This window comes from Etheostoma cragini, chromosome 22 (genome assembly GCF_013103735.1).
Source record: "Etheostoma cragini isolate CJK2018 chromosome 22, CSU_Ecrag_1.0, whole genome shotgun sequence".
Taxonomy (NCBI): Eukaryota; Metazoa; Chordata; class Actinopteri; order Perciformes; family Percidae; genus Etheostoma; species Etheostoma cragini.
The window spans coordinates 17,974,505-17,987,014 of record NC_048428.1 but is presented as its reverse complement, the minus strand read 5'-3'; the positions used below and the strand labels follow the sequence as shown (position 1 = coordinate 17,987,014).

At 38.4% G+C, this 12,510-nt stretch overlaps 1 protein-coding gene and 1 long non-coding RNA gene across 7 annotated transcripts in view; one reads left to right on the top strand and one right to left on the bottom strand.

Moving 5' to 3' along the window:
* Positions 1–12,510, top strand: part of LOC117937845 — a 456,187-nt gene that overhangs the window by 94,869 nt on the left and 348,808 nt on the right. The gene's annotated exons all lie outside the window — the stretch shown is intronic.
* Positions 1–12,510, bottom strand: part of LOC117937837 (RNA-binding Raly-like protein) — a 92,942-nt gene that overhangs the window by 28,893 nt on the left and 51,539 nt on the right. The window lies entirely within an intron of this gene.

Below are 12,510 nucleotides of genomic sequence, written 5' to 3'. Positions count from 1 at the left end.
CACACACATACTTTAGACCAGGTGTTTTCTTTTTAAGACAAGGATCCCTTAACTGAGAGAGACGGATTAGGGACACCCTACTATGTATATTGTTTAAAATTAAATTCCATATTAGCTACATTTGCAATACAATAACGTGTGTAGACGGCCCACAGCTTTTATATTTACCCATTTAGTGTGTAGGATACTAAGCTGTTAAGATAATAATTGTTGGCATGATTTTATAAATCATTTTTTTATGTTAAACATAAGCTAAATGTGGCACTAGGATCCCTCAGGATTAACTGTATCTGTGGATGGCTACCTTACCTATAGGCCAGTAAAATGTGTTTTTTCTTTTACAAATAGGTTGGTTTATATTTACTTATAATATGATGGATTCATGTAAAGAAAGTGTATTTTTGAGAAAGAATCACAGTAATTTGCTGAGCCCCATGCAGTAAGTCTGAGGACCCCCTAGGGGTCCCAGACTCCCTGTTGAAGATCTCTTCTTCAGACAAATCTGTTTGGATTTGTGTCAAGAGTTCTTCCTTTCAAAATCAGTATACTTGTTATGTTGACCACATTTTTATTGTGATGAATCAACATGTATGAGCTGATTATCTGAGTCAAAGAAAATGTTCCATCTATACCCACCAATGTAAATTATAGGGTTTCCATTTGTATCTTTCTCTTTCACACACAGAAGTTGAACATGTTTTATTGTTGGTTAGTTATTATACATTATACACTTATGTCTGCAATAAAGGTTGTTGGTAAAATTAGTACTGACTATCAATTGAAAAATGATCAATTGTCCCAAATATGGCATCTCATGATAATGTTAGGAGCGATTCTAAAGCATTACACTAAACCATAGGTTAATGGTGTCTTTCTTTTTTCAGAGGACACATTATGCAAATCACTGATATGAGTATCATTTCTCACTGTCAGAAATTGAATATTATCGGATTTAATGTAAATATTTATTATTTCATACATTTATTTCACGTCACTCAAGATATATACAGTATTTTACAGTAACGAAGAGGAGTCTGCAGCCGTGCTAGTGGCTCTGTAAGGCTGTACTGAGGTACTTGGTTGAAGATTTTGACCTTTGACGAAGGCGCTAGATGAACGCTATTAGAATTCATCATAAATTTGTCTTTACCAATTTTCATGGCAGTCCATCCCTTAGTTGTTGAGATATTACAGGCTTACTGTCCTCTTCATCCATATTGCTAGAATTTCCAAATTGCTAAATGAGTTGGCACTACGTCATTCAAGTGTTTTATGTTTTCTTACAATTCTTCCAAAGTGCTTATAATTGATCCTGACTTTATTTTAGGAATAATTAAATTCAGATTGTCACACAGTATGCACACTTTACTTTGAGATTTTCTATCAATCCAACCTTTAAAAGATGACCGAACTCAGAAATCAAGTAGTGTCTGTGAGTTTAAAGGTGCCACTGTATCAGTGACAGCTCACTTCAGTATTTAGACAAGAAGGAGTTGGCATTCAGCAGCCACCCACGCAATTGTGATAGTGTCTGATCATTATCTTACTTCACATGCGCATACAGTGATATTAGAATACAAATACTATTCCACTTCCTCCAAAACCTCTGGGCACATTTCAGAAAAGGTGCACCTCATCTTACTTGCAAAGTAAGATTGTGTTGCTAGGGAGACGAGGATAAGGAAGCAGCCTGGATGTTGATTTTGTGCCATCCATTTCACTATATTACATTATTGTTATGTGGGTTGAATAACAACATGTTTTATTTTTTGCCTGAGATGAATTGTGCATTAGAAACAAAAAGCCCTGAGAGCTAACTCCATGGAAGTATAGCAGGAATTCAATCAATATTACTCTCCACTGAAACTGTGGCTGCTGCTCCAACATGCTCCAGAATAACAAATGGCCATCTTTATGCTTTTGCTTTGAAACTTAGAAAAGATGAAATCCCTCAAATTTTGAGAAATTTAAATAAATCAACGGAGAGCATATTATTACTGGTTCATGCACTGGGCTTTATAAGTCATCCATTCTAAAAAGGCGTTATTGTTATCACAGGTTTTCTTCACATTTAAACATTGTTTTTTTGGATAAAGAAAGCAAAGAATGAATAAACATGTTACAAACATCAGCAGACGGTAATGAGAAAAATCCTTTTTTTAAGTATAGCAGGGACATCTGGTGTCCATGATGGATTAATACAACAACTGACCTCAATAATACAACAGGAAGCATGTAGTCAACATCACAGCCAAATGAGGACATTTGAATCACTCATAATTCATTTATATTATTCATGCTTCAGACTTCTCTCTCTCTCTCAAAAATGTGACATTCAGGATTGACTTGCCACAATGCCAACTGTGTTTAATACTGCCGCCTGACTCAATGGCTTCACTAATGAGCATCGAAGAGAAGGAAATCTTTGAGCAAAGCTAGACTCCCCATCACAATTCTTTTATATTTAGAAGCATTAATATTTTGGAATGAAATGCAGGGTTTAGCAACCTTTGTTAGTGGGAAAGGTCGCACTTCCTTTCATCTGAATCCTCTTGTTTACAGTTAGATGCGAAGATCCTCAAGTTTTGTGGTGAATTCTAAAAACTACAGAGGATCAAATCTGACAATTGAAACTTTTTTATTCACTGCAATTTGAATAACAATATTCAATGTTTCCATCAGGACCACCTCAGTAAGGCAGAAACGTTCAGGTAGATTTACTTGGACAATACCTCTCCATGAGGCTGTTAAAACAGTTATAATCATTATCTGTATATTAACATTGAATCAAGTGAGTAAAGGGAAAACTTACTCATAGGCATGAACCATCAGGGCATCATGGCCCAACTCATTTTCGGTTGTTTGACCTGCAACTTCAACTTGAGCCTCTCATGGGGCGCACCCTCAACTACTTGAGCTTACAGGACGCCCCATATAATATTACAATATAAAATTATAACACAGCTTGTTGCCCCCTGATGGCCCAAAAAATTAATGTTTAAACTGATATGTGGGAGAAAGTGTAAAAACTCTAACATACACATCTTCCCAAAGGACTGCTTGCTATATATTAAAGTCTCTGTTAAGCGGCCACTGTCATTTCCCTTGCTATACTGCACCAGAGGGCTGGTTAAGTCCAGTTAAACTGATTTTAATTAAAGACCCGGGTGCTGAGGTTTCCTTAGCGAGAAGGGAAGATGAAGAGAAATTACCAGTCAACTTGGACATGGCGATTTCCTTAAGAAGAATACACCCTGTTTCTAGGAACTTCGGGAAGTCTTAGCACATCATTACCCTTTCTAAGATACTAAGAGCTTTGTAGAAGAAGTACATGCATCAACTGGATCAAAGTGCTCTGCATTCTCAGACAATCTCTGCTGGCATTTGAAAAACACCGCCTGTTAACAAATGACCCTCATTTAAAGACGAGATAGAGGGATGCTGCGGATGCCCACAGGGAAGATTTTCTACATGATGGATATAAATCTGCTAAAGCCATCACATGTCATTGGCCTTCGACTTACAGCCTCTCTTAGCTCATTAGACAGGCACTGCTTTTGGCATTGAGTGATGGCAAACGTTTCTAGTATGTCAACTCCTGCAGCTGTTTAACAGTCTGTGACAGCAAATCACCTTTCTTTGCTAATAGTAAGCTTTGAACGACTCATTTGTTTGGATGCTGCCCATTCGACAGATCAAGCTGTCGAAAAATACAAAAAACACTGTGTCAAACTTAGTCAAATTGTTGCCTTGTTAGCAGTTTTTGTATGCATTTTGTGATCTTCTCCCAACACTTCTCCAAGTTTATGCCTGCAGATAAATCACCACTACTCAAAGGGGCAGTGTGCGTTATAATGGGAAGGAGAAGAACAATGCAAAACAAAAAACCAAACAAAACATTATTAGGGCAAAAAAGGCATCCTGTCATACCCACAGACAGACAGACAGACAGACAGACACACACACACACACAGGTTTCGTACACAAGTTACTACCAGTTACTGAGTTAGCTCCTCTAAAAGCAAAACTTCAGGGAACCTCTCAACTGGTTTTTCAACAATAGCATCCGTGTGGTTCAACTATTGATTGTAACCCAAACCTGGGAAGGAAAATTGTGCACTCTGGTGGAGCACAAACAGCATGACAGCAAAACCCGCTTCCAACTAAGAGAAATAAAGGGAACATCTACTCTCAAAATAGAATATACTTGTTATTTCTATATTGCCGGCTTAGTTTATGGATTTATTTATAAGCTGAACATCAGAGAGACAGATGTAGTGAATTTATATGCCTTATGCCTTATGCCTGTAGTGCATTTTCCCATTCGGCTGATCCAGCCCTAGCTCTCTTAGATACTGCGTCTTTAGGTAATCTATATCAGAGACCAACAGAAGCAATCTGTCACCTCCTGTTTTGCTCTAATTTGTTAGTTTAAAAAAATTTTTTTGTGTTTGTACATTATGGTTTTCAGTCTGAAATCACAGGAAAAGAACAATGTATAGTCTGTTACAAAAATGTAGTCAAAAATTGTTCAACTTACTTTATACAAATGTATAAATGCTGATCATTCATTCAATTTTTCCCCATCATATGAGGACGAGAGTCTATTTTATCATGTCTTGTGCCAAAGGCAGAGAACCAGCTGCCATCCAGATAGATAGAAAACACATAAAACACACTTTCACAGTGAATGTTAGTTGGAGTCTCCATCTTTGGACTTTGTGAAAAATACTTGAGGAATTAACAGAAGAACATGTAAATAAACTTGACCAAGCCTCTTAAATCTACAGATCCTCAGTATAAAAGAAAAGGCAAATACACATGCAAACGTTTACATTTGAATAAATTGAACGATTATGTTCTAATGCTGGGCAGGAAAACAATTTTTTTTTTACCCAATTCTAATCATCTTCATTAAATTATTCATCTTTTTCGTCATCACATCACTGGAATTACTTTCATCCAGCCTACATCCTCTCAAGTAAGACCTTATTCATTTATTTTATAGGCCCTAATCTGCATTATCCGTCCCTCTTGCTTACTTGCTTTCCCTTCTTTTTCCTCCCTCCTCCACTCTCTCACTCACTGTTTTGCCTCTCTCTCTGCTTCACGCGCTCTCTTTCCATCTGGCAAGGTCAGCAGAGTGCAAAAAATCACATTAAGAAGTATTCAAATGTTGAACTAGTCACAATTGCTATTCATAAAGGCTGCCAAATCTAATTCAGCTCAGACGCTATCAGTGCCACGGTCTTTCACCCAGTCGGCAGAGATAATACAAACCACACAGGGAGGTGGCGGTTTGAAGAAACCTGATAACGTCTCCCAGATGTAATTGAGCCACAAATGACTGAGCCATTGCCCATACCGCAGAAGAAAAGAGGCACCAAAGCGGGCAGATTTTTACTTGATTTTGGATTCTACTCCATCTGAGATTAACAAGGCTGTGATATATTTTCCATGATTTAGAAAGTAACACTCATAAAGAATAGAGTGATTAATGCACCAAGGATGACAAATGGCAGCTTAAGTGAAAACCTTTACGAGACAATGTTGGACATGACTGTTTTACAAAATCTAACAAACACTTTTCAACTCGTAAACACTTTTATAAACTTCTTGGCTGCAATGAGTAAAAACTGGATAAGGAAACAGACCCAAATGCCACATACTTTCTTTCTTTTTTAACTCTAACCACAAACTTCACATTTGCATTTACTAACATAATACATGCATCAAAAACATATCACTCTACTAATACACCAGGACTAAAGTTTCTTTTTCTATCAAGTACAATTTTGAAAATAAAGACACTACCAAACGACAGCATTACAGATTATTCATATTTCTGTGTCATGGGGGTACCATCACACGCCCAAATCATATGCACCATACAGCAATGCACATAGGTCTAAAAAAGTAACACAATTAATTATTACAACACTGTAATAAAACAAAATGCAACAAAAGTGTTTTTAATTAACTTATTTGGCCACACCAGCGTCACACCAACTGTATGCTCTGAGGAAATAATCCCTCTGCAAGTCTGTCCCTTCTTACAGCAATCTTCAGACAATATGTAAAACCATCTCCTCTTGTGTCCTGAAGGTCCAAAGATGTCCCCCCTGTGATGAAGCTGACTGCAGGTGTTCATTTGAGATGAAAATAAGTAATGGTTCCTCTACGTATTAGATTTCAAATAGATTATGAAAACATTTTCCAAGTAGAAATTTCCCTTTAGAAAAACACTTGTTGGCAGCGCTTAAGCTTGAGGGATAATCATTTTAAAACATGTATTTTTGTCAAAACATTGGAAAAAACTACTCATGGTTTGGTGCTCACAGATGATCCTCCCCAATTTCCCCGCTGGGACTAATAAAGAATTATCTTATCTTATCTTTGCAACAATCTGTGCTGAGCTTTGAAAATAAGTATTTCCAGATGCAAACAAATACCTACCCTAGAAATCCAGAGTTCTCTTACTATTTGAATTTGCGCAGCGAGTTACTCTGCCATCGTGTAATGCTGCTCATTAACTACACCCTCGTAGCCTAGCTGCACCAATCACGTGATTGGTCTTAGTATTATCCAATTGTGGGCAGTGAGATTTTCAAATGTAATCTTGGTGCTGCCCCTGGAGGTGGCCGACTTTCATTACTCGATTGCCAGACCCTTAATCTTTCAGATTTGTGTCTGGATTTCCAGGCTAATGAGGACCCCTCTGCTGACATAATGCATTCCCCTAACTCGAACCTTAAAGTTAAGCTTTTGCCACAAGTGACAATTACATGATATTATTAAATGCTCAGTTTTAAGACCAAGCAAGGCTGTATGAGCAAACCCCTGAAAGTATTGAATTGATTAATAGTGAATTGTATTGGATATATATTCAATATTTCATTTTTAATATAAATATTGTTTTTTTTTCTGACAGTCTCACTGTAACTAATTCCTATTCCTTAAATCTTAAGCCTCAAAATGGTTATGTTATGCCCCTCTACCAGGCCTTTAATATGATGTGTCAAATCCAACCGCAACAAAAACCAAACTTGTCCACAGTTTTTAGAAAGTCACACTTAAGACATGACCATTTTCTACATAAAAAGAAGATGAAAACCAACTAGATGGTAAGTCATTAAAAATAGAAAAAACTTCTTACTTGTTACTTCTAAAAAATCTGTGAGGCATGACTGTAACTGGGTTATGACAGTCACATGTGGTAATAACTGCTGTGAACCACAGTGTGGCGCTCAGTGACCATAGAGTGGAAAAGTGCCATTTTACACACACACACTTCTGATTCCATGATGTTCATTTGCTTCATGTGTGAGGAGACGAGACTGACACCTTCGTGACCCGTCATCTCAAACCAAATGAACACTTGATGAATTTCCCCTTTTGTTAAAAGAAGCGCTCGTCTTGGCCGAGACTCAAATTTCCTTTGACAGGACGGCTCCCACAACTCAAAGTAATGAAGGCAGCCCATCTTCCCCTGTTAGATGAGGTGCATAAATACAGACACAGCTCATTAATAACTCTGTCACACAGGTAGGCTACGGGAAAAAAAGATGACACACTTTATAGCTCAAGCACTGAGTCCCAAAAGCTGCAAAGCCCCACTTAGGTATGTTCACATAGTGTACCCTGAAAAGTAAGATGCTTAAGACCTTGGTACAGATCTTACATCACATGGGACTATTAAAAACCATGCTTTGAGTTATCTATCTTTTGTGTGTTACACTTAAATTTTTTTCATCTAGTGAGAATACTCTGGATGAAAGCACCTTGCATATACTAGTGTGTGACCACCTAAACAGAAAAGAAGTCATCACCAAGACAAGAGTGTAACATAAGCATAAGACTTCGAGGGGTTGAGACCAAGTAAAGACCAAGACCAAGGCCAAGGCAGGGGCGAGACTGAGTCCAGACCAGACCAGTGCCGGACAGCCAGAGCTTCTTCTCCTGTCTCCCTTTTCCTTCACTTTCTCAAAAATGGATTAAGGGAACAGGGAGAGGTGGTTAACAGTAACTAATTTCAAATTAGAAATGTTATTGGTTACATCTGAAGCAGGAAGTTTTACATCTAATTAAAGCAATGGTGGTAACACATGAATCAATCAATGCACAGGCAGTTAAGTGATTTTCCTGCAGTTGACTGGTCTTGAAATAAAATCCTGAGTCCTCTTTATCAGAGACCGAGTCAGGACTGAATAAAATTGTGGTCAGTTCCAAGACGAGACCTTCAAAAAGTAGTCTTGAGACTAATCTTCAATACTACAACACTGGTATTTACCAGTACATGTTCCTCCTTTTATAGCCATTAGTTTGGCAACTTGTTTGCCACTTCCCACTTCTCCACCAAGGCTACAGGCTAATGAGGATGTGTAAACAAGCCACAAGACGTTGTCAAGGTCATACATGCACTTCAAGCAGGCAGCTGCTATCTATTGAAGACAACCCCTCCCTGTCCATATTAAGCTCAATTAGTCCTTGGAGACATGGAGCAGACAGCTGTGTGTTAGGCTTTCTCTCCCTCAACAGCTGCAATAGACGTTTTGGTCATCCTGTCAGCTCAGTACAGTGGGCACTTTTCCACCTTTTTTTGGACTGATGGGAACAACAATCTTTGACATTGGTTCGGTATTAAGCAAGATCACGGCAGTCGGCAGCGGCGTGACAAGCTACAATGTAGGTTATTAGGGCTATTGTACAGCTTGTATTATCCTCACAAAAGTGCTTTAATGTTTAGTGATTAATATTCTAAGTCTCTAACAACATTATGAAAAGGATCCCTTTAGAGATAGACGTTTACAACCTTAAGACGTTTCTGTTTAACCAGAAAGAGCTCTGGAGTGCTAACTCTAAACCCACCAGACTGCACTTAAAGTAATACATTTAGCGTGTATATAACCAACATATTTTCACATGTAAATTGGTAAACTATGTGATTATTTCAACCAAACTAAACAACAACATTTGTTTTTGAATGAATTGTTTTTTATAATGCTAAAATTACTGTTAATTTACATGTAGTGTGATTGTTTTGGGGAACATAATTTTGCAGATGTTTATGTTTAAATTAAGGATCTTACTATTTAACAGATAGGTAGACCTCCTTGAAAATCCCTTCCATAATATTGTCAGACACTAAGAATATTAATATGAATCTGTCAGTGGCAAAACAGCACATTTGTTAAGGTAAATACAAGCTGGACGATTGCCCTATTTACTTACTTGTAGCTTGTTTTGCCGCTGCCGACTGCAGCGTTCTTGCCTAATACTGGACCAATTCAGTCACTCAGACATAAAAACATGGGAAAATATGGTTGGAAAAAAACTTGGTTACCCTTTAACTCTCATCCAATTGATTTTCTCAGAGCAAGCAGGCAGTTCAGCGTTTTAATCAAATCTTCACAGAATACGCAAAATATTCAAGACACTTTTTCATGAAGAGGTCAATTCAGGTAGAAGTCATTATGCCGTTATGATTTCCCTAATTACATCTATACCAATCACACAGGAGGAGACACAGATAAAACGAAAGGAAGCTGAGTTTAGGAAAAGTTTTGAGATAGGCGGGATCGAAAAAGAGCTACAAAAACATCAGGACAATGTACCAGATGCTTTTTTTAATCACTCTGGATTCAATTAGACATATGTTTGCATGTGGATCTTATATCAGGAACAAATCTGTGCCTTCTCATTCAGTGGTGGAATTATCCTTCTAGTTGCACTCCCTGAAATAGCACAGACTTGAGATCTAAGACGACCAAGTGGCCAGTTTTGTCATGCACCAGTGCTCTAAACAGGGCTCTGAGTACCTGGAGATGGTTATGGCCTGACTGTAAACTGTTTCTGCGTGTTGTCAGAGAGTTTACTCCTGGCTGCAGCTAATGCAACGTGTTGACTGCAATAAACTTGAGGTAGTTAACCGCCATAATGCTCAGCGTGACCTTTTACTGGACAGTGGAGCCCAAGGCTGACTCCCTTCCTCCGGCTGTGAGTCAGTGTTCCATCCTAACAGCTGGATGCAATGATTCACAAGCAGTCAAATTTGTAGCGTAATTGGCGAGGAGGCCTTGTGAGTAAGAGGATGAAGGGAATGAGGAAGGGTGGAAGCAAAGTAGCGTGAGTGAGCAAGAAGATGAAGGGAGGATAAATGTGGAGTCAAATGAGGAAATGTGAGGAGGGAAAAGTAAACACGTGAGAGAGCGAGAGATTGCTCCGGGCAAGGCCATGGGCTGTTTTTAATGTTATTTTGTTTATACTGTCCGTCTTCTTTCAGGGGGGAAAATTCCCCTGTGAGTCTGTCACAGTGATTCTTAATTTGCACACTAAGCTGAGGGAGTCAGAGGGGTTATGCTGTAGAGTCATGTGAGCAGGGGTCCGCAGAAACCCTCCAGGGTCGCAGTAATTATCGCTGCATGTGTAATCACAAGTCACAAACCATTACTCACTCAATACGTCACCCTTTAATCGCCTGGATTTCTCTGTTGTCATTCAGCCTGAGGTGCATATCAACGATTACGACGTGAATTAGAAGACAGACATGAATGACTGAATCAATAATTATGGAGTGTTAAAGGGCATATTTTCCATTCGGGGGGGTTGGGGGGCTGTGTTATTAAAGTCTGTTTAGCTGATGCTCCGTGTAAAGGTTGCACTGCAGTGGTCTATGTCATTGCAAGGCTGCACACCTGGCACAAACACACGTCTTTGTTACGGAAGTATTATCTGTCAGCATGCAGCAGAGCATCTGTAAGAACACTAGTCCTACAATAAAGGCTCATTACTCCTGATACACATCGCCGCGATGTGTAAAGTCGATCCAAATATGTTGTCTAATCGTAAACATGCATATCTGGTGCGCGTTTTTTGGATTATAAAAAAAATGCCCCTGCATGGGGGACATTTTTCCATCTCTCTCTCTCTCTCTCTCTCTCTCTCTCTCTCTCTCTCTCTCTCTCCTGTAGATGGATGTAATATTAATGAACACATCTCAGCCAGGATGCTTGTTAGGCTTCAAGCTAATCCTATTTCTCACTGTCCCCACTGTTCACCTTGGACTGGGCTCCCATCAGCTTATTTACTAACTGCTAAAAAGCTACAAGAAGGGACAGCAGCTTCAGGGATCCTCGGTCAGACACAGGAAAGAAATGCAGCTTGAGACTCTGAGGTGGCTGGTCGGTCACATGGAAGATATGAAGACAGGAATGAAGATGGATGTGTCCTCTATACTTACTGACTCATGTCAGCATCAATGTTATATTTCGGATCATATCATGACCAATGGTAGGGGAAGTAATCTCTTTACTTTGTCTTCCTTAAAAACTATCAAATTGCAGTGTTTCTCAAAAATTGTGTGTGTATAAACTCTCTCACGGACCCACTGCTGCATGTAAAAAAACCATTCTTTTCTTCTGTCTGACCTTATTAAAACCCAGAATACTGAAATAATAAGTAACTGCCACAAACTTTGCTTGCACATTTGCTGAAGGTGACTAAATACAGAGATTACCATAAAGCACTGAAGAGGGCCCTGGAATTTCCAAAACAAAACATAAGGGTTTAAGTACATTTTACCCTTTTATTTTTCTTCTTTTTTTAAAAAAGGCTTGTCTGCCGTTTGGCTGTCTGTCTTTTTTTGTATTTTTATTCTTATTTTTTTATCCGTTTTTATAAATTTGATCCAAGATTGTGGCCCTGTTTCAGAAGCAACAACAGTTATAGCAAGCAGACTTTGATTGTGGTTTTTATTATCAGGCAATAAACCAATCAAAACAAAATCAATGTGGTTACACGGGCTACCATGTAATCGAGTACGGAAATGCATTGCTAAATTACTCGTTACTCTTAAAAGCCTACGTACTTTTCTCGTTTAGCTTTTTATAAACTCGGCACCTTTAACATTAATATATTTCTTGATCATAGTTGAAAAAAAGAGTCTGTTTTCCAATTCTGATTAACTTAAACTTTGCATGACAACACCTGTAAATCAATTTGGATTCAATAATCTTCTTTTCTTTTGGTATACTGTAGCTCATGCAATTCACTGGATATCTCACTGGAATATGGACTAGAGGTTTTGAGAGTACCAGCACACCATTAGCCTCCATACTGTAATACTGAACATAGATCTTTTTATCACAAACATGGTATTCTTGTGTATCCACGTGTATTGTGAAATTCATCAACTGCCCAATAAAGAGCTCTTAAAAAAATAGAAAAGCAAAATATATGTAAACATACCAGTATGTATTTAAAAAAAAACTTTGGCTTTAGTATGAGAATCCACATTGCAACTTGGCACACAAAACGCACACCACCCTGCACCACAATAGTGCTTTTTTATATAACAATAATAAAATAAAAAAATGGCCTGATCTGTGGCAGAGGTAATGGAAAATAAAACCTACACGTGCACACACACACGCGCACAAACACACACACACACACACACACACACACACACACACACACACACACACACACACACACACACACACACTGATG